We start from the raw sequence: 26,641 nt of genomic DNA, 5'->3' as shown, positions 1-26,641 counted from the left end.
ATTCTGAATACCCTGGAAAAGCACATAGTAGACATGCAAAAAAAAGTAAGTAAATAAATATTAATTGAAGAATAGCTTAAGAATAGAAAAAGATGAAGGTAATTCAAAGGTACATAATATACGTAAGCTTATAGCATCTATATATTCATTTTGAATCCTCACTGAAGGTTTACTTCTGAATTTGAGGAGGGCTTGGACTTTTGAAACAGAGGTCTAATAGTTCACAACATGTTTCCCATCTGCATAACCAAAATAGGTCTCTGACAACCTTCTAAGATAAGGTCAAGTTAATTTTATTTCCTTTCTAGTCAATAATTATTAAAATTCTGTTGTTGGTTAATGAATCTGTTATTTTTGTTTATTTTTAAGTGCTCGTTGTATAGTGTAGAAATGAGTACAAAAATGTGTTTTACTCTTAGAATGTATTTTTAACTGTTAAACCTTAATCTTATTTTTAATTTTGATATATTTTATCATGTGCAATGGCCAGGGGCCTGGAGGCATAGAAAGCCTTGAAAATGAATCATCATTATCCTCATTAATACTACCTATAATATGACTGAATTTCTGGATTAAAACAATCCAGACTGTTTTAAAGTATGATGATTAATATTCTGGAATGCCACTAAATCAGAACAGATATTGGTTTGTTTGCAAAGTGATAGAAATTATCCCCTTTTGCAATTAAAGAAGAAATAGAGTAGAGGGAATGTGAAAATTAAAACCATAGAGAAGTAGGTTAAGCTCTAAAGGTATGAGTACTTATCTATTGCAACTCAGTAAAAAGACACCAGAATCAAAATATTATGTCTACAGAGAGCCTTAGGAATTATTTATTCCAGTCTTCTCATTTTGGAAATGAACAAAATTTAGGCCTAGAATTCTTGTTCAAGTCATACAGTTAAATAGTTAATGGCAGGGCTGGAACTGTAATTCTAATGCTTAAGAGCTAGATTACCACAGCCAAACCAGCTAATCTGTGATCCAAGCCCCTATTGTAGCCCTTTCAAGGTCTTGGGTGGAAAAAGGAATATTAAGTATAGGAGATGAATCTATAGACAAGTTTTAATTAATAAAAATCTGAACAATAAATATTACTCACAATCTGTTTACTTAATGTACCAGCTGCTTTATAAAATTTGTCTCTAATCCTTGCTACCACCCTCAGCAGCCACTCAGCAAAGCAGGAATAATTTCCATTTTATAATGAGAACACTGAGATCCAGAAAGATTAAGTAACATCCAAGATTGCAAAGCCAGTAAGTGAGTTTTGTATTGATGCCAGACCTAACTGATTCAAAGCCCGTACTATCTCCTGTTTGGTGTTTTTATCTATTGCGTTTTGTTATCACTTCAGGTCACGTGGTCACAGAGGCCATTAGTTCTCTAACAGTCCAAATTCTGAAAAACTTTGAAAAAAGTTAAGAAGGTAAAGAAAAAGGTTACGTTTAGCAGGCACCCTCTCTGCATAAAGCTCTTTACATTTAATTCCCACAACAGTGTCTCAAAATAAATATTATAACCTTTAGTTTACATTTTAGGAAACTGAGGAACAGTGAGATTAAATAGCCCCCCGCCGCCCAACATCTTAGTAAAACCCAGAGCCAGGATCCAAACGCAGATCTCTCTGACCCCAAGTATTCTTTCCATTATTCCACCCACCTCCAAGTCTGCTCTTCTCCTGATGCTAGTATTCTGTGGTCTGCATACCTCAACTCCTTATATGGCAAAGTAGAATTTAACACATGCTCTCGTAGATTTCCCAAGAAAAAAGAGAATATGTTGAGAGGATGTTTTTATGGTTAAGTTATATCATCTTGCCTGGAAATAAATAGAGCCCCTATATATTTTTCCATCTTTCAGAAATGAAGAGCTGGAAGATTGGTCAAATCCATGACATTAGTCTTTCATCACTACATCATCTTGACTCACTGTGTGTCTGTGCCCAAGGTCCCAATCATATCGCAGACAATGGTACTAGTAACCTTGATCGTACTTGAAAACATCTTTGAAAAGTGAAAGAAGTAAAATATTGTGTTTATTAGACCAATAAGAAAGAATAAGGTTTACATTTTCCTTCTCAAGTCTAACTTAATTGAAGCCTTATATGCCTGATCAGAGATATAGGTCAATAAAAGTGCTCATCATTACTGCTACTAAAAAAAATGCAAAGCAGAAAATCCAAATATATTTATCAATTGTTAATATTGTTTTCTAATGACCACTGAGGACAACATTAGAAGTGAACTCCTTGGTGAGGGCAGGAGAGATAGAGAAAGAGAGAAAGAGGGGGAGAGGGAGCGAGAGAGAGAGAGAGAGAGAGAGAGAGAGAGAGAGAGAGAAAGAAGGAGTAAGGGAGAGAGAGAGGGAGAGAGACAATATGGAAGAAGAGGAAGAGGGAGAGGTTTGAAACATTCGTTGATGGCAGGTCCTACTGCATACATGATCCTGAATTTCCGTCCGTGTCAACTTTTGCAACACCACATGTATATACCTCCATTTCTGAGGTCATTTCTACTGTTGTTACACTTGAACGATTATTCTAAAACTGTCTGTCACTATAGAATAGCACCAGTATGCATAACAAGTTTATGGTAAAATGCCTACCTGTTATAGTTCTGTATTTGTTTTTTCCCCTCTATTTCTTGAGTTTGACTTCCAAGTCTTTCTGTGTGAAAGCCCTTAGCAGTCCATTCAAGCCTTCTAAAATAACTCAGTGAAAAAAATCCTTCCTGCTTCACAGAAGGGACTTTGTTCTTTTACCTCAGCCTTGCTCCTTCCAATATGTGGCTAGTAGCCCTAAATCAGAAAGTACATTAGTATATGTTTTGAACTGCTGGGTCTCCTCAGGAGAAAAAAAAAACAAAAAACTGTTATCTACAATATTATAATATTTTGTTAAAAATCCAATTCTGGTTCAGTGTTTTGTTCTCAAAGGAATTTTGAATGAAGGAAAAGCTTTTGTAAGAGGGAGGAAGCTTATCTAATCTCCTCAACACTGATGAGAAGCAATCAGGAGACTTGTGACTCTTTGAAACAGTAAATTTCCAGGGAATTAGGCACACGTTTCTCAAGAGCAATAAAGAGTGTTACACTTCAGGTTGCAGCACATTGGCTCCAAATGCACCGCTTCATATATCCCAAATGGCAATTTGAAAGCACCATTCTTTGAATCAACTGGAAAAGGAAGGAGGCCATGCTGAACTGACATTCTTTCAGGAGGTCATGAGAAATGTAATACAGAATGAAGTCAGTCTTCTGATTAATATCAGATTCTCAGGGTTACAAACTTCTTATGATAAAATGTCTTCAGAGATACAGGAAAATAATAGTTACCAAGTAGTAGAAGATTTAGATTTTTGACAAAGTCGTTAACTTATTTGCAATAACTTATCCATATGAAATTTGCTTAACCTTTGCTACAATTTTACTGAACTGTTCTTTGTTTACCTTATTTGAACATTGTAAAACTTTATTAAATAATCAATAACCAATATATGTCTAACATTGTTATCATTGTCATTGTTGTTACTGATTTGTGATTTCCTCTATGGATTAGGGCTGCCAGGAATAGCTGTGAGCCTGGGTTACACATTTAATGCTACAGTTGTCTTATCCTCTTGTAGGACTGGAAAGTGGGAGGGACCAATTAGTCTGGTTGCTCAGTTAGTTAACTTAGATTCATCTCACCTAGAAAACTTGTCAGCAGAGTTTTATGTATAAATCCTTTTATCAGACAGAGAAATAGTTTTCTATGAAAAGCTCTTGTTTTTTTAATAAGAACTGACTCTATCCTGCTATACAAGACTCTGGTTGATGACATAATACTATCCACATAATCTTTGCAGGTACCACTAGAGAGACAGCCAGTGTAACTGAGAGGAAGGAGCAAGGGGCTAACTATCTAGAGACTTGATTCAGGCATTGTCAAACAGTTCTGTGTTAAGATCATTTTCCTTGTCTGTAGGGGACACTTTTCTCTATCTTACAGACATTATGCAAAGAAGTCAAATGATATTTAGAATTCCACGGAATAAAGATGGTTCATAAATATCATGTATTACTATCACAGTAAAAGTATTAGTAGAATTATAAATCACTTAGGTCTCAGGAGTAAGGTGCTTTATCTGAGCTCTTAGTGGTTAGAAATTAGTTTGTTTCTTGAGTTGCCATAAAGAGAAGTACCCTGTTGCTGCTACGTACTGTTCATACATTGGAAACAATGACTAAGAATAAATTGCTGGTGATAAATTACTTCTTTTAAAGACTTATTTTTAAACCATTCTTTATTATAAATTCTCTGAGAGATTCTCTCAAGTTAAAAAAAAATATTTTTAAACTGCTTTATTTCCCACATTGGACTGATTTTTTTTTTTCTTTTGAGGGAAAGAACCATGGGTAATTAAGTAATTTTCTCAGTCACTAAAACTGGCACCAGATAGGTATTCAGTAAGTTTTTGTTGAGTATCCTGTGTAAAAATTTAGAAAATTTCAGTAAAATTTGCTTTAAAAAAAGAATACTGCATTCATTAATGTGACTACATGAATACCATGTGATATGTACAGTTGTTATTGAAGATTATACAGCCATTCGGGAAAGAATGAATTATATCTATTGCTATCGACCTGGAAGGATGACCATAATTTATTAGGTGAAAGAGCAAATTTTCAGGATAATAAATATTTGTGAGTAAATATATTTGTGTGTTTATATGAACACAAACATGAAAAAAATGATGGTATTAGTTCTTGTTAACAAGCACAGTGTGTGTGTGTGTGTGTATGTGTGTGTGTGTGTGTGTGTGTGTGTAAAGCTGAGACTTTTCATGATACACGTTCATGACTGGAACCACATACAAAGAAATAATAGTTGAGCAAGCAAAAGTTATTAAAAGTAATTTGATTCTTTACTATAGTTTCTCTGAATATATAACCTGCAATGCAGAAAAAATAAAACTTAATTTTCTTTTTTGTCATCTCCTTCATCCACAATATATCTCTCCATTATAGATACCCCCTATGTTTCTCTACCTTTTCCTCACTCTCCTCTTCAAGAGCGCTCACTAACTCTCCTTGGCCCAGGTCAATTAATTTTTCTACTCACTTCCAAATTCCTTGCTGGATCTGACTTATTCTTCTCTTTCTGTTGTAAATCTCACTAGACTTTCTGACTTCTACTTCTCTCACTCACTGAGGAAAAATAAACAAATAAATAAACCTTCTGCAAGATAAGTTTTCAGCACTATATTCCCAACAGAAAATTCATAGAAGTTTAAGTAATTGAAGGAGCAGACCCAGAAGCCTTAGGTTAAAAACAAACATCAGAGGTCCCCTTTAGAATATGCTTGAATAGACTTCAGCCAATGAGATGGGCAGAACATCTGAATTGGAATCAGGCAAGAGAGGACTGCACAATCTGAGGTACTGTATTTCTCAGAATCAGTACATTCTAGATTCCATCATAGAGTAGTCCTGACAACAACTCACCCTTTATGGATAAAGGGCAGAGGTACCAGAAGCTAAATTAAAAACACAGGGAAGTTGTAGTATAATAACCACAGCTAAACAGATGTACTTTACTTCATGTTATAGTCAGTTATGATAAAGGCTTTAAGAAAAAGAAGGGAGAGAAAAGAAGGGATTGGGGGACTGGGAGAGGGAAGGGATAAAGAAAAAGAAAGAATATCCTCCTCCCAAATAAAAAAAATGAGAGAGGGTACAAGAATGGAAGAAGGTGATTGGTTATGGGATTAGGAAGCATGAAGGAAAAAATAAAATATATTTTGATACCCCAGACTTTCTCATCTGCACAAATCTTCCCTGGTCCCTTATGAGTCCAACCCTGGGTGGGTTGGGTCTTCTTGGCACTTCCAGCCAGTCAGCTGTCCACTCCTTCCTTTTAGAGAGTGCTGACTCAGAGTGAACCATTTACAGTTGTGGGAAACTCCCTTTAGAATATGCTCCCAATTACTTTTGTGTCTCTTAACTCTAGGGGACTGAAGAAGTCAAAAGGCACTGATCATGGCAAGCTTGCGCAAAGTTGCAGGTTCACTTCTTTGCCCTATGCCTTCAGTTTAAAGAATTTATGCAGAAAAAACATGAATTCTTGTTTATCTTATGTGACTCCTACCTGAGCCTCAGTAGTCTGGTGAGAGCAGTCACTCTAGCTAGAAATGTGACAGATAATAGAGGTGTGGTTAGAAAGACAAATAATGTTTGTGAAGAGATTTTAATCAGATAAAAAAATGCTTATATAATATCAAGGGATAAAAGCAAGATACAAAACTTGTATAAAATATTAAGTGTTTATTTCTAGGTGGTTATTGTTCATTTCTCTTCCATTCTTTTCATTTTCCAAAATGACAAGAAAGAAAAAGAAAAGGAAAAGTGCTCTTGCAATATCCTGCCTTTTTAGTTTGTTTAGTTTTAATCAATGAAATAATTTTAATGGTTGCATCTCTTATAATGAAGAGATTTCATTTCAAATTTGAGTGACATGATATTCTTGCTGAGAATTTTTTTTTTTTCTTTAGAGATGCTACTGTAGTGTAATGTTCTGGTCATTTTTAATGCTCAAATAGCCGTTCAGCTTTGGTGGAGTGACTGGGAGAAGGAGGTTGTGAGGTAGATGGTTCATTATCTAATTACCGGGGATGGATTAATATAACTCAGACAGAACACTTGTCACTTCAGGTAAGAATAGTCAAGAGAAGCAAGTCAGGTCAATGGATATATTCAAACCATGCTTTTCTATATAAAATAAATGTTTACTTGGATGAGAAATTACTTCATGTTCCGCTTATAAAGCTCAGACGGTACAAACGTTTAAATGTAGAAAAAAAAAACTACACACAATCAATAGACTTGATATAGCCAAAACTCTGTTAACTCCTGGTCTTCTAAATATTTTACCTATTTATCTTATTCTCACCTTATAGCTCACCTTTTTATCTTATTCTCACATTATATCTCTCTAAGGTCTAATGAAGTCCTTAGACCATTTTCATAGCTTATGTTCTAGTTTAGGTTCTGTAGCTCTTTAAAATCTAAATGTTAATTATCCTTATAATTGACACCTCTTCTGCTCTTCTGCTTTCAACTAAAAGGCTACTTAATCTCCAGTTGGAGTGGTTCTTCTGTCATTTACAATTCTAAATTTCTCTTTCCTCACCTCCATGCTTTAGACCCAAACTGCCTTTTACAGTTACTTTCATTTGTTTACTCCCCCCTGACTCAGGATCTCTTTCTCCAGCTCAGAGATTCCTAATCTTGGCTGCACATTAAAATCACCTAGGGCTTCCCTGGTGGTGCAGTGGTTGAGAGTCTGCCTGCTGATGCAGGGGACATGGGTTTGTGCCCCGGTCCGGGAAGATCCCACATGCCGCGGAGCGGCTAGGCCCGTGAGCCATTGCCGCTGGGCCTGCGCGTCCGGACCCTGTGCTCCGCAACGGGAGAGGCCACAACAGTGAGAGGCCCGTGTACCGCAAAAAAAAAAAAAAAATCACCTATGAAGTTTAAGAACAAAATACCAATGCATTGACCTCACCCTAGATGTTCTGTTTTAATTGGTCAGGGGTGGAGTTTAGCTACAATGCTAGACCCTTACAGGAACCAAACTCCTATTTCATCTCAAAATTTTCAATTTAATTAAGTTTAACATGCTTCTTCACACTGGAAAACCATTTTTTTCTGGATAATGACTACTTTCCTAACCAGGCAATAATGAAGTTTTAACATTACGCATAATACAGCTGTATCTATGTATTATCACACAGACATGCATGTGACACACACAAGCACACACATTAAGCTAATGACCAAACTTGAACAAAAATTTGATATACATAGAATTGCTTTTACCGTAATTAATTAGAAACTAAGTATAGTTAATGAAATTTTAAGAGTCCTCTTTAAACCTGTATTGAAAATGAAATGCCATACATTGCTCAAGGTACCAGAATATGCCTTGAGTCTGATTTGTGGGGAAATAAATGGTGGCTGACAACAATGTCAAAGGGGTGTAAAATTGATAGTCAAAAGGTGGAAGCATCCCAAATGACCATTTCTGGATGAATGGATAAATAAAATGTAGACATACAATGGAATATTAGCCTTAAAAAGGAATGAAATTCTGACACACAATACATGGATGAACCTTAAAGACAGTATGCTAAGTGAAATAAGTCAGACCCAAAAGAACAAATATTGTATGATTCCATTTGTATGAGGTACCAGAATAGTCAAATTCATAGAGACAGAAAGTAGAATAGAGGTTACTAGGGGCTGAGAGGAGGGAAGAGTGGAGAGTTGTTGTTTAATGCATTCAGAGTATGAAAGATTAAAAAGTTCTGCTGATGGATGGTGGTGATAGTTGCCAATAATAGTGATGTACCTAATGCTACTGAACTGTGTACCTAAAAATGGTTAAAATGGTAAATTTTATGTTATATATATTTAACCACAATTTTAAAAAGAAATGTACATTTGAAAACTTAAGAAATTTCAGTGAAAATGGATTGCAGCTACAGGGTTAGAGGCACAATTGAACTGAGTAGCCTTTTCACAGAATCATTAGGGTTTTATGAAATATAATAACTTTTTAGTTTAAGTAATAATCTTTACTTTGCTACTGAGGCCAGTCATACTTATAAAATCCAAGTGCTGGTATTATCCTTGATTCTCAAACAGTAATGACTGTAATAAACTACAGAGACCAAATTATAAGTAAACAGGATTATTATTAAATGCTTAAAGCTATATTAGAATTCTCATTTTTCATCAACTGATGGCAGAGGTGGAGCTACAGGTTTCTTTTTTACCAACAGCACTATCTCTTACCAAATTATCTTCTAGGTAGGAGAAGCCTTGGCTTTGTTTGAGTCCATACTTTTCCAATAATTCAATATGTGAGCCAGTGGGTTGTTGTTTTTTTTTTTCCTGAAAATGTTGAATATTTTTATTGGCTCATAAATTTCTTGGTTTAAAGTTCTGTAAATTTTTACACATGTATAGATTTTTGTAACAGCCACCATCACTATCAGGGTACAGAGCAGTTCCATTACCCAGAAGAACTCCTTTATGCTATCCCTTTATCCCTCCCCTATCCACCAACCCCCCCGGCAACCATGATCTCTTCTTTATCCCCATAGTTTTGTCTTTCTGAGAACTGTCATATAAATGGATGCATATAGTGTGTAACCTTTTGAGACTGGATTCTTTCACTCAGCATAACGTATTTACAATTCAGCCATGTTGTTGCCTGTGCCAATGATTTGTTTCTTTTTATTACTTCATATTGTTCCTTTGTATGGACGTATCACATTGTTTATACATTCACCCATCAAAAGACAGTGTGTTTTTTTTATTTTCCAGTTTGGGGCAATTATGAATAGGACTGCTATAAACATTTGTGTACAGGATTTTGTGTGAACATAGTTTTCATTCTCTAGGGTAAATATCTAGGAGTCATACTGCTAGGTCAGATGTAATATGTATGTTTAATTTTATAAGAAACTCCCGAACAGTTTTGCTGAGTGAGTGGCTATACCATTTTGCATTCTCACCAGAAATGTATAAGAGTTCCTGTTGCTCCACATCCTTGGCAACCCTCGGTATTGTTAATATTTTTTATTTTAGTCATTGTAATAAGTGTGTAGTGGAAACAGTTTTTTTTTTTCTTTTAACTACATTTTTTAAAGCTATAGATGAAAATGTGATTCTGGGTTCATAATCTTTCCTGACTTATTTCTAGAGATATTCTACTCCTATGAATGTTTTTCCACAGGAAACAAAATATGGTGTATTATTTTTATATTTCTGATACTGTTTGTTTTACCCTCCTCTTCCCAGAATTGCTATTTTTCTCTATGATAGTGCATTAATTTAATTTTTCAGAAATCTCTTTCTTGAAGATCTAAAAAAATCACCTGTTTATATCAAATTCTATTGTAGATTGAAATAGTATATGTACCTATGTAAATTCTAGATATGAGGTATAACAAAATTAATGTATTCATTCAACACACATTTGTCGAATACTTGCCATATCTCAACCAGTTAGGTGAAAAATACGTGGTACATTAGGAAAAGGCGATGTGAAAAATATCAAATTATAGTTCTGTTTGTACTTCTAATGTTGAGGCAAATGATACTGAGAATGTGGTTGCTGAAATAAAATTCTTTGAGATCAGCACATCAGGTGTTGAATGGGTCTTGGTCTCTACTTAAAAATAACATTTTGGAAAAATGAAAACAAATTTATGTCAATGAACACACGTTTTTTTTTTAGAGAAAAGAGTCCTGTCCTGAGTTAGGAGACCTGCATCACAGCCCCACTTCTGCCATTTTGCAGTTTTGGAGTTCGAGCAATCATTCCACCTCTCCAAATTCATTTCCTTGTCCATAACATTAGAAAGTTGGCCTAGATGATCTCTAAAATTCCTTCCAGCTTAAAAATTAAAAACGAACACTGTCTTTCCAGGATTTACATCTAGCTACTAAGAATGGCAAGAAAGGCAACATTTTTATTATTCTTAACAAAGGTGGACTTTATATCACAATGTAACATAATTAACTAATTTGTTTACTATGCGTCCTTGGCTGCAGGACGTTGTCTACACCCTGATACAGAGGCGTACTCTAATTTTACTCAGCCGCTCAGAAGCATTTCAAAATGTGAAATAATCCTTTTTTTTTTTTTTGTAATAATGTCACCCCTTAGCTTCTATGACCTCACACTCCTCACGCTCCCTGATTTTCCTCCTACCTCACTGACTTCTCACTTTTGTTAGATCCTCCTTCTCTGGTCCATTATACACCCTAGAGGAGCTCTTCTAATCCAATAGCTTTAAATACTATTTATATGTCTATGACCCCAAATTTTTATCTCAAGTCTGACCTTAATCTCTCACCTGAGCTCTAGACGTAGAAATAGAACCATTTACTTGCTGTCTACATTGGATGTCCAGTAGGCACCTTAAACTGAGTAAGAGATCTTGATTCCCCACCCCATCTCTGTGAATAGCACCATCCTGGTGGAAGAGGCCTGCTCCAGTTAATGCTGTATCTCATCTTTTTTTCTTATTCTATTATCTTTGGCAATACAGTTTCCTCGGAACTTTAGCTGGCTTCTGGTCCATTTGTTTCAGGCCATTTCCATATGTGAGTAACCACAGCAAAATTCTCAGCTGGATAGTTTTTAAACCTGGAAACTCTGTGTTTCTTTTTTAACTGGCCCCGTGTTCTCCTCATCTCCACATTTGCCAATTTAATAGTGTTTATCTGGAGCCATTGGAGACAATAGGCAGGATGGGAAAGCACACCCTTAACCTACTCTTGCTCTGATCAAGTGTCATTGTCTGACAGGTAATACTTGAAGGAAGATGCTTATCTCCTGTTAAGGCTGCCATGCTGCTTCACTTTTGGGTGCAGAAGACGTTTAGCTTTTTGCAAGGATTGTTCTCCATTGTCTGGTCCCATGCCCTCTAGATACCATTTAATATGTCTCCACCAACTGGATGGGTCTCTTTCCTCTCTTGCCTTCCTAGAAATGATTTATTCTGAATGAGGGAGATGGGTCATTCCCTTACTCAGAAACTTTCAATGACTCCTCATTGCTCATAGGATTGTAATCCAACTCCAAAGTGTGACAATTAAGGTCCTTCAGAATTGGACCATCAGAATTTTTATATATAATAAATTTTATATATTGAAATGTATTAATGCATTTAAAGGGCATGCCACACTGCCTAGAATGTTAGGAACTAAATAATGGTAATTATTTTATTAACAAATTTGCTTGATTTTTTAATGTTTAAAGAAATTGCCTTCAAAAAAAGCTTTTTAAAGGAATATATCTTAATATTCAGCAAGTCACTTCTAGTAATCTTTCCATAAGGAATACTTGCACAGGGCTTCCCTGGTGGCGCAGTGGTTGAAAATCTGCCTGCTAATGCAGGGGACACGGGTTCGAGCCCTGGTCTGGGAAGATCCCACATGCCGCAGAGCAACTAAGCCCGTGAGCCACAACTACTGAGCCTGCGCGTCTGGAGCCTGTGCTCCGCAACAAGAGAAGCTGCGATAGTGAGAGGCCCGCGCACCGTGATGAAGAGTGGCCCCCGCTTGCCACAGCTAGAGAAAGCCCTCGCACAGAAATGAAGACCCAACACAGCCAAAAATAAATAAATAAATAAAAAGCCAAGCATTTGAAGCCCTTTAAAAAAGAAAAAGAAATACTTGCACATATATTACAACAATTTTCATCGCAGCTTTATTCAAAGTAGCAAAAACTTCAAAACATATTAGATTTCCATCAAAAGATAAATGGTTTAACATGTTATTACATTAGACTATATCTATCTTTTACAAAGCATAAAATAGATCCATATATACTGCCCTGAGATTTTACATAATATATGTTAAGTTTAAATTACAAAGTTGTAGGTTTAATATAGGTAATTGTCTTATCTTACATTGATACAAGTGAACTACAACTGTCACAAAGAATGGGAAGAATACACTCCAATCTGTTTATCTTAGAGGGTGACTGAGGAAGATTGCAGTGACAGAGGAGGTTTCTTTCATTTTTGTTAAAATTTATTTTTAAGTGGTGGGATTGTTTGTAATGTTTTTAACTTCATTTTGTATTTATCTGTGGGTGAATGGGATAGTTTTCAGTAGTTTCAAATTAAAAAAACATTAAGTTGAAAAAGCCCCTGTCAAAATTTAAAATGTTGCCTTGGAAGAACAAAATAGCATTAATTGATTTGTTGATTCACTCTTACTTGGGAAAATAAAATGTAGTATTTTGGGAAAATATAAAACAGAATTTGGGGAAAGTAAGCCTTTTTGAAGACTTAGCAATTTTGCTAGGGTCAACCTTATTTAAGACCACCAAGGAATTTGTATAATAACACTATTTTATAGATCTTTGCATAAGAAACCAGAAAACATATTTCTTCTGTAAGTTTCTATAAAGTCATCCAGAATTGTTAATTATCTGTTACTTTGACTGTTACAGAAGTGTTCAATTATACCTTAAAGAATTGATAAATCATATGACATTAGACCTCAAATATCATAGATCGACTTTTTAATTCTTTTTTTTTGAAAATAGGTATTTAAGTGTAAATAAATGTGCGACAATAAGTTCTTGATATTTTTGCTTACGTAAGGGCAAGAAAACTACTTATTTGTGTGTTGAAAAGATTCTAGGTGTGCTGGAAGCCCTCTGTTTTTACAACCTCCTATGAAAACTGTCAGGAAATCTAGAAGTTTCTTGAGAAATTCCCATGACTAACCATAGGAGTTTCAATAATAATAACAACAATATAATAATAATAAAGCAATATAGAAGTCACAGTTTGCAAATCCAATGCCAATTTATGTGAAGTATGAATTTATACTATTAGTTTAAGGTACCAAATGTCAGTATAGAAACACAGAATTAAATCAGATAAACAATTCCCTTTAGTAGGGAAACTATCTGTATGTCGTAGTTACTCTTTTCTTATTTCACTGTAAGGCTATGTTGATTGTCTCCCTGCCTCTAACATACCACTCAAATGCTTTATCAACAGAAAGTTTTTTCCTCTATGATGACATTCAAAGGGACCTGTGGAAATGCAATAAAATCTAAATTGTCCTAAGAAAATTAAGAAAACAATAATCTGCAAGGCAGATATAAATATTTGATGCTGTAGTTACATGCGTCTATTCATTTAATTATTAGCATATATAGAGTATAGGGTTTTTAGATTTTACTTCTTATCTAACTGTACTGAAGACACTGAAAAATCAAAATTATTATACTTGTAAGGTAAGATAGTGCCTAAAATCTTGAAATTGGAAGGGTTCTCAGAAATCATCTAGTACAGTAACTTTGTTTTCTAGATAAGGAGTTGGTAAACTATGGCCTGTGAGTCAAAGCCAGCGTATTGTTTGCTTTTTGTATGGCCAGTGAGGTAAGAATGATTTTTACAGATGAACATTTGCAGTTGATTTCATGATAAGGACACTGTCTTTGAACCTCAGCTAAGCAATATGTTATGCTCTAAAAAAGAATTCTGTTCTTGTCATTAGGAGACCTGTATTGGAAAAAAAAAAAAGATTTAATTATTATTATATTTAAAATTTTGTTAATAAAATAAAAATGTGATTTATTTTAAATAATTTTATTTAAAAATTTTTAATTGAATATTTTAAATATTTTTTATTAAAAATATATAGTGTGATTTGTTTTCTCTCTTGTTATATAAGTGCCCACATAATACAGCATTCCTGATATTGCCGCTTGACCCACAAAACCTAAAATATTTATGATCTGGCTCTTTATAGAAAAAGTTTGCTGACCCTTGTCCTAGATGAAGGACCTAAAATTGAGAAAAGCTGAATGATATTCCCAAGGTATTGGTTAGATCCTTTTCATCTCTTTGGTTCAGAATATTCTAATATTGTATGGGCTCTGGAGTGTCTGGTTTGAATCCTAACTCCACCTTCTATTAGCCTGTTGATCTTAAACAAGTTATTTCACTTCTTTGTCTCAAGTTTTCTTATATGTAATATAGTGTTGTTGTGAGCGTTAAATAAGAGAATATATATGAAATGATTATAACACTGCCTTGCACATGGTAAGTGCTCAAAAATTGTTACTTATTGTTATAATTAGTGTCAATGTGTTTAATTAGTAGGGTATCCTAAAGAGAAGGGATTAATTCACATCCTATCTTTCATTTTCTTACAATAGGAGTGAGGGTATCTCATCTCAGATCTGGGAAAGAATTGGCATTTATTCACATTCTCATTTCTCAGCATGATTTGTTCATCCTTCTTTACAATAGGTCAACAAGTTAATCCAAAAAAAATTGTGTACTTCTAAAATACAAACATGCATGCATAATTTATAGTATTGATAAGAAAAAAAAACAGAGCACTTAAATGACAGCCACGCAAGCACACCGGCCCTGAGTCCAACAGATGAGGGTGAGACCATTTTGTTCTCTCATCCTGTATATCCTAAGGACATTTTTACCATATTTAAGACTATTTGAACTGATCACATTCATTTCTATGATGGGGTTGAGAGTCAGCTGCTATTTGTTAGTTTTTTAACAAGACAATACAATATTTAATTGTATTCTGTGCAATGGTGAACTGTATTTTTGTCCATTCTTTTCTATGCTATTCACATAAAACATTATTTGCCCAGTTTATTGAGGCTCTTCATCTATTGCTTAGACTACAAAGCCATGATGCTGAACTAGATGAAATCCAGGGAGACAAATGCCCTATGTATTGGTTCATTTAGTATTTTACTCTGTTAGTTCTCTAGACTGTGGCAGCTCTAGTTAACCATACTTTTCATGCAAAGAAAAAGAAGACAGTTTCATTCCTTCCTCAGAGTTGAAATGAAGGAAGGCAGTATGTTTTCTGCTTTAATAAATCCAGAATTTTGGTTTCTAAGACAGACTCACTGTATGGTTGACAATTTGGGGGGAGATATTTGGTATAGGGAATAGGTTATGGCTTGGATTTGAAGAAGAATCACCACAAAAAGACCAGTTCAAACCTTTACTTATTAAAATGATAAGAATTGGTGTTGCCTGTAATTGCTTCCTCTGTGACTCCTGTGTTATGTTTGTTCAATTTACTGGTCCAAGCAAGATTTTGCTTTTCGCAGGCCTGTAGATATAATCTCACAAAAGAAAGCAGATTTTTTTTCTGTTTCAGACATTATCACAGTCATCTTCCTGAGGTTGCTATTGTTTATGATAAAAGATGTACCTTAACGGGAAAAAAAACACCAAAATCCTGAGGTAGGAAAAATGCTGCCATGTTGAGTCTTAAAGAAATTAAGAAAATAAATTTGTTTCTGCTCAATATATCCATAATTAGATAGGTTGTTCAAAAGGCAAAATTTTGAGTAGCAAGCAGCGTGCAAAAGACCCATTTGTGGCAATCTACTCTGTAGATTTAAACGAGACCAAATCAGAAGAAATTCAAGGTCAATAAAAACCACTAGCATTTTATATTTGTCCAAATATAGTTCTACCATATTTCTGGAATGAGTTAAAGTAAAATAGCTTACAAATATGCATTCCCATAACGTCCACTTCTTCATCTAACATAGAATACATCATGTTATAGTTATTAATTTAATTGTCTGGATCTACTTCTTGGACAGAACACCTATTTCATCTTGACCACACATGTTATCCAATGTACTTAGCACAGTTCAAAATCTGAGATGCAGTAGGTCCTCACATTAGGTTGAATGAATGAATATTCACAAATGGATGAATTTTCTAAGGGGCACTATTATTATTTTATTTACTTAGACTTATTGCCATTTCAGGGACATATATATCAACTAATAGCCATGAACTATATATTAATACTTTGAGTTTCATACAAATACAAAGGAATGCCTTTGGTGTTTATGTCATTCATTCACAGACATTTCCACTAATATCTGCACATCAATCAATTTCCAAATTAAATATATAATGCTCTGTTTTCACAGACTTATATTAAGTATTTGCATCAGGATTGAGATATTACCCTCTCTACTAAAATTACCTTTATTTCCCCAGCTATAAGTACTTACTTATTCTCTGATCTTCCACAACGCATTGTCTGGGACTCTTGTTGAATTTACTTTCAGATTTCTGCCATGGTTTATTAGTCTGATTACATTTGCTCCCCACACTGCAGTTAGTTCTTCTGCCTTGTAAAGTACTGCATAGTAGATTCTCAGATATTTGTGATATTTTTAAAGAAATTTATGGAAAAAAACTCACAAAACTTACACAAGTTAAGACTTCAAAAATATTTTATTCTTACTGAGAGCATTTATCCCCAGCACGGAGATCACAGATCCATTGCCAGATCCATAGCCAGTCACTTCTACCTCAACATTTCCCTCCATTGAATAGGAGTGTCTATGAGAGTCTTAGCTCTTCTTTTAGGGACTGCTAACTGGCCTCCCCCATTGTAGTAGTTGTTATTAATTAACTAGTTCTCATTTATTCAGTGAATATTTTACTGAGCAACTGTTGAACAAAAATGAATGGAACAATTTTTGTCCTCAAGTGGATCACTGTACAATCGGAGAAAAAAATAAGTAAACAAATAATTACATAGTAGAAGGTTAATGACTTTGAGACATGCATAAGAGACTGTGGGGTCATATAAGGGGGGCATTTGCACCTTCACTTTCCTCTTAGAGTGTTCTCTCATGTTCCCCACAGCATCAGACAATATATGCATCCTGCTAAGCCTCTCCTGCTCTCTCATTTTCTCCTTTGCCTTTTAAGAGTTACCTCTCAGTTGCTTTAAGTCAGAACCAGATGCAGCCTTTTAGTTTATTCCTTTTAAAAGGATGATAATCCCTGTCTCAAACACATCTAAGTAAACCAAACTGAGGCTTTTCCTCATACTACATTATTCATGCTGAAATGGAATATTGGTATGAATTAAATTAGGCCACAAATTGAAAGACAGAATACTTAAACAAGTCTCATTAATGAGAATACCCTTACCCCCTGAAAGTATTTAACAGGCTTGTACATATTAGTAGTAACAGCTATTTATTGAGTAATTACTATGTGCCAGTTCCTGTTCTAAGAGATTTATATGTAAAGTTCTATTATTCCACCCTCACTACTGCTCTTTTATATAGTCACTATTGTTATCTAATTTTACTGGTGTGAAATTGAGGCACAGAGAGGAGTAAATTTGCCCAAAGTCAACTAAGTGTCAAGGTCAATATCCAGTCCCAGGAAATCTGATTCCAGAGCCTTACACTTTTAACAAGTTCACATAGTTCCTAGTAGCAAGTATCCAAATTAGAGCTTATCTTTATGTAACTCTAAAAACTATTCACATTTTCTGTTTGCGGGGGGATAATCTTTATCCTAAAATAGATTTTAATAATGCTCTTTGTATTTCCCTTCAATTTGCATATATGCTGGGGAAGTGAGAGGTGATATGCAGAATAAATGAATGGACGGTTACCATGTTAGAAATACAGAACATGTTTGTTTATTTATGATAAGTTATGTGATTCCCTAGAGGTAAATCTGTCTAAACTGTTTATATGTTAATAATCTAAGCAATTCTTTAAAATATGGATGCTACCATCTTTGTAATATTTAAGCCAGCAAAAGCTTGGATGCATATTAGAAAATGCATCTCTGCTTAGTGTTCTACTCCACTGAAAAAGCTCTTCTCTTTTCTTTTTCTTCTCCTTCATCAACCTTCTACTTTTAAGTCTCTTCTGAAGTTTCTCTCTTCATGTAACATCCTTTTTGTCTCAATGCAAATAGTAAAGTATGCTTTATTAAAACACTCACATATTGTTTCTTCATCTGTAAAATAAGCAATTGGATTAGATGATCTTAAAGGTTCCTATGGGAAGACTCTATGATCTATCTATGTATTTGATGGAGATCCCATTTTATTAAGAAAAATAACATACAGTAATCTGTAACCAAGATACATCAGGATAGTCATTGATGTAGAACATTTTTATCCAGAATTTAAAGTCTGGTTTTATTCATTACAGATTTTTAAAAATTCACTAAACTGCATCAAAGAAAAAAATATTAACTTTACATTTTTTACGTATGTAATTTGCCTGTGTAGGAAGGGCTGTGTAAGTCTACCCACTTTGAAGATCTAAATGCATAATCAAAGGGTGTTTATTGGAAAACTTATACTAGGTAACTGGTAACCTGGAACTTTAATTCAAGTCCCAGAAACATGATCATTAAAATGCTGGAGACAAGTCCTTGTTCATTTAAAAGGTACCCAGTTACATCTTATATCTTCCCAAATGTCCTTGACTCTTGATTTTTAAAGTCCTATTCATCTCAACCATTTCTCCATCACAGCCAACTATATTATACTAAACTCACCCTACTATATTTGTTATGGCTCAGTGTATTTGTTATGGAACAGTACAGATTATTAAGGATAATAATCATGATCCTGAACCTTTCAGGATCATAACCTATGCTAAAGGAGTTAAGGTACTTTTGTGTTAGGATTTTTAAAAAATTCTTTTATTGTTTATCTCTTCAGCAAACAATGTTTTATTACAAAGTTTGCAAAGTCAAATGGGCCAATCCGCATTGATCCTGGCCACCCATTCTCCTGTGCCTTGAGTTATATATCAGCTGGTTACTCCTTAAGAATTAACTATGTGTTGTAGAGCTAAGGGAAGCTAGTTGAAAGAAAAACATATTCCCTGCCCTTTAGGAACTTGTGGAAACAAGTGGGATGGTGATAAATACGAATGTTAACAGTTGCCTCCTGAGCTGTTGGAAGGGTTAATAAATGAGTAAAGAGCAATTATAATTATATGGTGCTGTGAGAACCTGTACCACGCTCAAAGCAAAGATAGGCATTCTGACCTTCCAAAGATAAGGTGTACATAGTGCTAAAGCAAATAAAACAATGAGATGTGGGAGTATGAAGGTGGAATTTGCATTGATTGCTCTTCACTCCAGATAGTGAACCTCTGAAGTCCTGAGAGCTTGAACTGCCTCAGGTCAGGATACAGCTGGTCATGGTGGGAAGTGGAGAAGGAATGCAAGGAGATTCTCATTATTCGTGCTTCCCCAAATGTAGGCTCATGGGGACAACTACCAGTTTCTTTAGCCTCCTGGTACTTTGAATAACTTGGGATATCTTTTTTCAGTGTGTTAGTTGTATTAATCATCAGTTTATTATCTGTTTATTTTGTTAAAAGATAAAGTATTATGTTTTTCTGTTTTTAAACCTACTGTCAAATGAATACTCAGTGGTAGTTACATGAAAGTAGCAAAAAATAAGTGACCATCTTTTACATATTTTGTCATTGGAGTGTTCAAAAGGACAACTCGATCTCTAGATCTCTATTTGCCTTACAAAGGTACTAGAGAATAGTCAGCATTTCTATTTGATTTTCTCAGTCCTTATCATTTGCTGATTGATCTAGAATCTCTTCAGGATCTCCAGATCTTCTATTTCTTCATCTATATTAGTGGTCTAGGTCTACTGACCTCATGTTGTTTATGAAGATTAATGGTTTGGTTGTTGAAAAACCCAATAGCTGAAAAGAAGCATGGGAATTGAGGAGTCCTCCTTGTCCTTTTAAATGATGCAGCTGCTATAGATTTTTAATGATCTAGGGAAAGTGATAAACTGAGCAGTTTGTCACATAATAGTCATTTTGCTATTGGACTTTTCCAGATTTGTTATTATTTTAATGCATCTATTTAAGAATTCTTGGGTTTAGGTTCCAAATTATCTGAGTTAATCTTTAAAATTGACTGTCCTTTGAATAGCTAATAGAAAGTTACCTCAAGTGCAGACAGATCTTCACTTTTATAGCATAGCCTATATATGCCAAATATAATATTGATTTATATATGCCAAATCAATTGTTGCTGTAGTTCATTATATTATACTGACAATTTAGGGGGGAAATGACTGGTAATACATTATATATAAATGTTTATTTTAAAGGGAAAATATAATAGATTTGTCCTACTTCATAAAATATGCAAACTAGTATTAGAAAATTGGAGCATTTACACTTACAATCTGTAAAATCTGTCAAGTGACCTCTTGTACTCTCTTTTCTCTGTTTATTTTCACTCAATGTGCTGTAGGTCACAAATGCTGTTAAGAACTCTAGTATCTCCACAAAGAATTTTGTCAAATCTTAGCACCCTATTTTCCACTCCTCCTTCAACCTGAGACTTTGATGATTTCAGGAATGTGCTGAACAATGGAGTCTTGAAGCAGTTACCATCTATATTAGTTTCCTGTGACAGCAAAACATAATTACTACAAACTAGGTGATTTAATATGTCAGAAACTTCTTCTCTCACAATTCTGGAGGTCAGAAGTCCAAAATCAGTATCAATGGGCTGAGATCAAGGTGTTGGAAGGGCTTTGTTCTTTCTGGAGAGAATGTGTTTCCTTGCCTTTTCCAGCCTCTGGTGACTGTCAACATTTCTTGGCTTGTGGCTGTATCACTTCAATCTCTGCTTTCATGGCCAATTAACTTGTCCTCCTGTGTCTGCGTGAAATCTCCCTCTTATAAGGATACCTCTGATTGCATTTAGGGCACATCTAGATAACTCAGGACAGTCTCCCCATCTTAAAATCCTTAACTTAATTACATCTGCATAGTCCTTTTTTTCATATAAGGTAACAAACACAGGTTCCAGGGATCAGGATGTGGCTATCATTTGTGCAGAGGGGGGCTTATTTAGCCTAGCAGACCATTTTTCTCTATGCGTCTATTCTCCCTCTCCTGCCTTGTCCTCCCTTCATTTCTACTAGCACACTCAGCCAGACCAAGAAAATGCAAGAGATGTCCAAAGACTTCACTTTCCTATTCACTCTTTATACTTTAGGTTGAACAAGTGGGCAAGTCACATGACAGATCCAAGCATTAAGATTTTATAAGATTGGATAAGGCTAGGTTCATGAGCAATGGGCTGCAGATTTGTGTTTTTTGTGTGTTTTTTTTGGCCTGATTCACATAATTTCCATCTTAATTCTAAGGACATTTGCCTGAAGAGAGCCAGTTCTGCCTTCCTCAGCGTTAACCTTCCTCCATCATTGTGCCTAAGGCAAGGGGAATCCAACGACTCAATCAAATGTCAACTCCCTGTCACACTCCATTCAGGAAAACTGTATGCTGTAGCAGTGGGTCTTGAGTGTTTATCCTCAGGCTACCTAATGAAGAGGGACATTGCAGAAAGGTGGCTGTGGGGAAAACATCTGGAAGAAATAAATTTCCTAAGATCAAAGGGCTCCGTGTGCAGCCCAGAGGGTCCTCAGGGTGCTCCTCAGAGCAAACAAACAATTCTCCTGATGAGTCACTGCAATTTTTTTCTGCCAGAAGCCCACATGTGTTGCAAGATCTCAAGGAAAAGGAGTGGAGTAAGGAGAGAAAAGTGATTTTTAAAAGATCCTAACCATATGAACAAAAGAAATCTCAACATGATAACAATCCTTTAATATATCCACCATCCTTAACAATGTATCACTTATATTGCGGCAGATTAAAATTATGGATAACAAAATATTTTTTAAAACGCACAAAAAGCCACCAGGACAAAGAAAGGACGTTTGGGAAGAATACGACACTCTGAAACAACATATTTTTTTTTTCTCTAACAACACGTGAAAATTGGCAGAAGAAGGTGAAGCCCAGGACTATGTCCCGAACCCTAGCCAGCGGCATTTTTCTGAGAAAAAAAAGTTACTTATGAATCAGTACAGCCATGCTTTGTTCTGCATGAGTGTTTTAATAGAGCGAGTGTAATATAAGGATCAGGTGGGCTCGTGGGAATGGAACAAAAGGTTTTTTAAAATTAAAGCAAAATAATTATAGCTCTAGGTGCAAAGCAAGCATACTCCAGCAGTTGATAGCAAGGACCTGCTCAGAATGGAGAAGGGAGGGCGCATGCTGGAAGTTTTTTTTCTTTTTTTTTTTTATTCACTAACAAAGGGTTTTAATAGGTAACAGTTGTAAAGCTGTCTTTGAAAGTAATTAATGCACCCACACAAAAATTTATTAAAATGAAAATTTAAGGAATTGTCTAAAATGAATTAATTAACAAAAAAAAGAACATCATGCCTTTCTTATTTTTTAAAGACGGAGAGAAGGTTAAGCAAAGCAGATTTTTGTGAGATTGCATTTTAAAATGTTCCTGGTTTATTTAGTATCTGAATAGCCCTAAAAAAGAGAGTTGGTGGGATTTATTATTATCCGCCCCCTTTGGAAATACTAAATTGGGACAGATATAAAATGGGGATTAATTTGATGTGCCTGAGACTCAAAGTGCCTCAAGATTATGATATCTCCTTATAAAATGGCCAAAGTTTTTAATAAGTTTTCAGAGACCTGTAGTAAACAGAATGTAGTGTTCAAAAGAAGAGAAAGGTGAGTATTTTTTCTCACATGGTCTTCATCCTGCACAGTTCTTAACCAAGCCATTAGAGCTATACTTCCTATTGTGGCCTCATGCAACACAAAAGGAAAGCTGCAAAGTGTGGTGTTAGAAATTTTTACCTCATGTATTTCCTGTCTCTACAGAAAAAAAAAAGTTAATTGCATTTATCCTGTTTCTACAAGAATTTTTAATCACTACATTTGTTTTTCTTCCTTTTTTCATTTGTATTATTTCATACTGTGATATAAAGTAGAATATGTACAACTTGCTGAGCATTTACCCTTTACTGTGAGAATCATTTCTAGTCGATTATAAAAGTATCCGTTTTCAGCAAGTTCTTATACCTCAAAAACTTTTAGGTTCTGAACTTGAGTATATCTTCAAAAGTCAAGTTCTCTAGACCTTCCATGCTGAAAAATCATTGGAAATTGCTGCCTTCCCTCCAATATTGTTTTGTTCTGTCAAGGCCAGAATCTGGCTATGCAAAAAAAATGTGAGTAAGAAAGAAAATTGTTTGGAAGCCACATTTGAAAAATAGCTCTGATGCCATATAAAAATACATAATTGTAATTTTGAAAATAATTTTCTTTAAATGTATGGTTATAAGACAACTTATATAGTGGAGAAAACACTCCCTAGTACACATATGATCTGTGAATTCTGAGTACGTTTGCTTGGATTCTGCCTTCATTTTCTCTTAAATGGCCATTATTATCATATCTTTATAATCCTTTGAACTATTCTCAGATTTTTCTTTTTCGTTTTCAAGACAGTGGATTTAGTTGCTGTGAGTAGTGTGGCACTATTGGTATAGTATTCTTACCTGTGACAAAAAGGCATATCTGTGAAGCTCCTTGGTGAAGACACTTTGCATTTAAGCAGATATACACTCCTCATGATCTTTGTCCTTTAGTCCTTTGTTTCTCTGGGGATATGACTGAAAGAAGGAAAATCAAGGGAAAAATGTGTTTGTAGTACCAAGAACTTTCTGTTTTCATGATATTGATTCCTGTTCCAACTCCTTACCATATAATTTTAAACTATTGTACCTATTGGCCACTGAACTGGAATGGTATATTATATTTCTATTGCTGCTGTAACAAATGACTACAAATTTACCAGCTTATAACACCACAGATTTATTATTTCATAGTTATGCAGATCAGAAGTTTGGGTTGGCTCAACTGATTTGTCTTCTCCAGGTTTCGCAAGACCAGACTTGTATCATACTGCCAGGTTCTTAACTGGAGGCTCTGGGAAGAATCTGCTTCCAGGCTCATTCAATTCCTTGTGGTTATGGGACTAAGTCTCCATTTTTTGTTGGCTCTCAGTTGCAGGCCATCCTCAGCTTTTTGCACATGGGCCCCTATATCTCTGTGCAGGCAAGAGTACCTCACATCATTATCACCCTTGGAATCTCTCTGACTTCCCCTTATACCATGTCTCTTTTCCAAATTCCAGCCAGAAAAAGTTCTCTGCTATTGAGGTAATTAGATTGGGCCCACCTGGATAATCTAGGATACCTTTCTATTTTAAGGTCCATAACTTTAACTGCCTCAGCTAGTTCCTTTTCCACGTAACATAACATTTTGCCTTGTACTAAAGGTTCTAGGTTTTAGAGAGTGGACACTTTGGGGATGCAATTATTTTGCCTACTACAGATGAATTCTAGAATAATGGGTCACTTCCAATATTTATTTTTGGAGTACTCTGAGTATTCTTTTTTTGCTCTAGAAGCAGAAGGGAAGGCAGTATGAATACTTACAAAATCTATTAGTAGGTTTTCTCCTAGAAAACTTAAACGTTCATCCTCATATATCTCATGGTAAAAAGTATTTTTTCTCACTTGATAAATAGAACAACTAGGGCACAGGAAAAAAACATGTTGATCATTAGAGCCTGAGCTAGACTGGAAGTTTTCAGGCTTATGGTGACAGATTTTATTCATTGCCACCCTTTTATTCTCCCCAGAGCATGCTAGAACCATAGTGGTAGCCCAACTGGGAAAGGGAAGTAAGCCAAGATTGAATAAACCTGAAATGGGATTACTAAAATATCAGTAGAGATGATTTACATGGAGGGCTGAGATAAATGCAGTTATAACCTGCCAGGAAATAGGAAAATCTCAAGTCTCTCACTGGCGCCTAAGAGAGCATTATGTGGTGAGAGAAGGCATGACATAAGGCATAGTGAAATTGGTCAGATACATGGCAGCATTCTGATGGAGGGGTTAACAAGGTGGACTAAGGATGCAGTAGGAGGGATCCGAGTTGACTAAGGACCTCAGTTTACAGCTGAAATTAAACTGGAAGTTTCTAGTGCCCCAGGGAAAAGGGACCAGAAATAAATCTTTTGGTAAGGTTGAAGGAAGGACTAAGAAGGTCAAAAGGACCTTGGTCCTTTTGGTCAAAGGGAGATAAGGAATAGGAACTGGGGACAAATTTCATCTACATTTCACAGTTTTGCTCAGGTGGGTTCTGATGTCTGGGATATAAGCGTTGCTTTGGACATTAAGGGATAAATACAGGTAAATCCACTAGATTGTAATTTGTTATACCCTTTCTTCAAGTAAGCAATTAGCTCATCCTAACAATCTACCATCTTATTTGTTTTAAAATATGACTATATATCTCAGATTAAAATAAAAAATAGGAAGGAGAATTTTCCAGCTAAAAGACTAATTTCCCAAGTGAAAACGGGGAATATAAAGACAATCAAATTGTAAAACTTTAACAATAACTAAACTTTGGACTCTATTTAAAGATGGAAGAACGAAAATATACTAATATATTTTTAAAGTCAGTTTTTACTTCTAATTTAATAAATCCAGTGTAAGTAACCAACCACTTATCAACTAATAGGAAGGATAGTTGAAGGTAGATAGTGTGTATTTATATTTTTTTCTCAAAATATGTTCTACTATGCTGTTCCTGTATTTACGCTGATTCGATTTATAAATTACTTGTCAACATGTGCCACTACTAAATACTAAGTGCCTAAATAAGTTATGTGTAATGAACATTTTTTGAGTGCAGTATAGGATAGCAGAAAAATTACTGGGAAACTTATAAAAATTCCTGAATTCCCATCTTTACCTCATCACATGTTAGATATATGATATTAAGCATGTCAATTAATCACATATAGCCTGTTTCCTCACTTGTAGAATAAAGATAGTATCTCTCCCACTTACTTTCCAGAATTGATGTCTAAATCAGATGAAATAAAGATACCTTAAGGCCTTTAATGATTGTGAAATACTATGAAAAAATTATGTTTTAAATAAATAGAAATAATTCTCATTATTACAGCTAAAGCATGGTCTGTGTCCTCAAATATATGCAGTCTAGTTAAAATGTTGAAATTAGTTTATTATTCTTTATTTGATTTTTTTCATATCTGTTGCCAAGTCTCCATGTCATTTCTTTTTTTTTTTTTTCTTTTTTTTTTGCGGTATGCGGGCCTCTCACTGTTGTGGCCTCTCCCATTGCGGAGCACAGGCTCCGGATGCGCAGGCTCAGCGGCCATGGCTCACGGGCCCAGCCGCTCCGCGGCATGTGGGATCTTCCCGGACCAGGGCACGAACCCGTGTCCCCTGCATCGGCAGGCGGACTCTCAACCACTGCGCCACCAGGGAAGTCCTACAGGTCATTGCTTATGTGTCTGATGAGTTGCTATTCACAATA

General features: G+C 35.2%; 1 protein-coding gene across 8 annotated transcripts in view; it reads left to right on the top strand.

Annotated features, from left to right (window-relative positions):
• The window catches only part of ZBTB20 (zinc finger and BTB domain containing 20), an 820,737-nt gene that overhangs the window by 351,226 nt on the left and 442,870 nt on the right, over nucleotides 1–26,641 (top strand). Inside the window, exon 5 of one of the 8 annotated variants that reach the window (XM_089909945.1) lies at nucleotides 1–26,641. This exon is cut by the window's left edge and continues 5,346 nt beyond it. The exons of the other annotated variants lie outside the window; for them this stretch is intronic. The gene's annotated coding sequence lies outside the window, so the exon portion shown is untranslated. 8 annotated transcript variants of the gene reach the window in all.

The sequence above is a fragment of the Delphinapterus leucas genome, chromosome 4 (assembly GCF_059928025.1).
Source record: "Delphinapterus leucas isolate spDelLeu-1000000601 "Yukka" chromosome 4, BTC_Dleu_Yukka2, whole genome shotgun sequence".
NCBI classification, from domain to species: Eukaryota; Metazoa; Chordata; class Mammalia; order Artiodactyla; family Monodontidae; genus Delphinapterus; species Delphinapterus leucas.
The sequence above is the reverse complement of the archived record's forward strand: the minus strand, read 5'-3'. Positions and strand labels throughout refer to the sequence as shown.